This window comes from Cornus florida, unplaced genomic scaffold (assembly GCF_030987335.1).
Source record: "Cornus florida cultivar Cherokee Brave unplaced genomic scaffold, ASM3098733v1 CherokeeBrave_3.0.0_Hap2_Chr05, whole genome shotgun sequence".
Lineage (NCBI taxonomy): Eukaryota > Viridiplantae > Streptophyta > Magnoliopsida > Cornales > Cornaceae > Cornus > Cornus florida.
The window spans coordinates 44,983,293-44,984,622 of record NW_026775575.1 but is presented as its reverse complement, the minus strand read 5'-3'; the positions used below and the strand labels follow the sequence as shown (position 1 = coordinate 44,984,622).

Sequence of the window (1,330 nt, the reverse complement as noted above, 5' to 3'; positions counted from 1 at the left end):
CATGTATTCAATTGCCACCATTTAGAGCACACCACTATGAGATCAAACCACAAACCATTCAAATGCTTCATAACTATCATGGACTTCCAAGTGAAGAACCTTATAAGCATTTGGATGAGTTACTTGAAGTATGTTCCACCGTGAGATACACGGACATGACAGAAGAGGTCTTGAGGCTTAAACTTTTTCCATTCACCTTTAAAGACAAGGCAAAATATTGGTTTAACAATCTTAAACCTTTTTCAATAACTTCTTAGGCAGAAATGCAACAAAAGTTCTTAAAGAAGTACTATCCAGATTCTAAGACTAATGCCATGAGAACCTCAATTCGAGAGTTTTCACACGGGGATGGGGAAATGTTCCATGAGGCATGGGAAAGATTCAATGAATTGCTTAGGAAGTGTCCACATCATGATATGCCCAAATGACAATTAGTTCAATATTTCTTCGATAGCTTATCGGACAATTACAAGGGCATGGTTGATGCTTCCATGGGTGGCTCTTACATTGATAGGCATGAGGATGACGTGTGACGTCTTTATGAGAGCATGAGTGAGACTTCTTTGTATCGAACTTTATCTTCCAAGAATGGTAGGAATTCAAGTGGAAGGAAAAGTGTTGGCTTACATCAAGTTGACCATTCCAATGAAATAGCTGCCAAGATAAAATCCTTATCTCAAAGGTTTGATCAATCAAAATTCGGCAAATCAAGTATCTTCCATCTCTAACCATTCCCATCATGCATCCAATGAGACATGTATGACTTGCTCAAGTGTTTTACATTCTATTTCCAATTGTCCACATGGACATGTGCAAAATGAGCATCATGAACAAGTCAATGCAAATTTTGTTAATCAAGGGAACAACCCTTATGGCAATCATTATAATCCTAGTTGGAGGAATCACCCGAATTTCTCTTGGAAAAACCAAAAGGAAGGCTCAAACCCTCCCCAAGGTGGTTTCCAAGGGAAGTATGTTCCACCTGTGATGCAAAGCCAAGGTTCCCAAGGATATAGACCATTTTAATCACAAGGAAACCAATTCTCTAATTCTCATTTTTCTAATCAACCATCATATTCTCAAGGAAATGCTAGGAGTCCCGCTTTTGAAGAGAAAGTTTTGACCGCTCTAGGCACTCTAAAGGCTAACACTCAATTGCTTCATTCTCATTCTCAATCCATTGCTAAGTTAGAAACCCAAGTAGGACAAATAGCTAGTACTTTAAATGCTAGAGAGAAAGGGAAAATGCCTTTGAATGCCCCACAAAAGCAACAATGTGTTGTGGAGACTCATTTCTCTTCGGAAGGTCACACAATAAAGCATGTCAATG

General features: G+C 38.8%; 1 pseudogene; it reads right to left on the bottom strand.

Moving 5' to 3' along the window:
* Positions 1-319: 319 nt before the first annotated feature.
* LOC132310691 (small nucleolar RNA R71) lies at positions 320-418 on the bottom strand (annotated as a pseudogene).
* Positions 419-1,330: the final 912 nt, after the last annotated feature.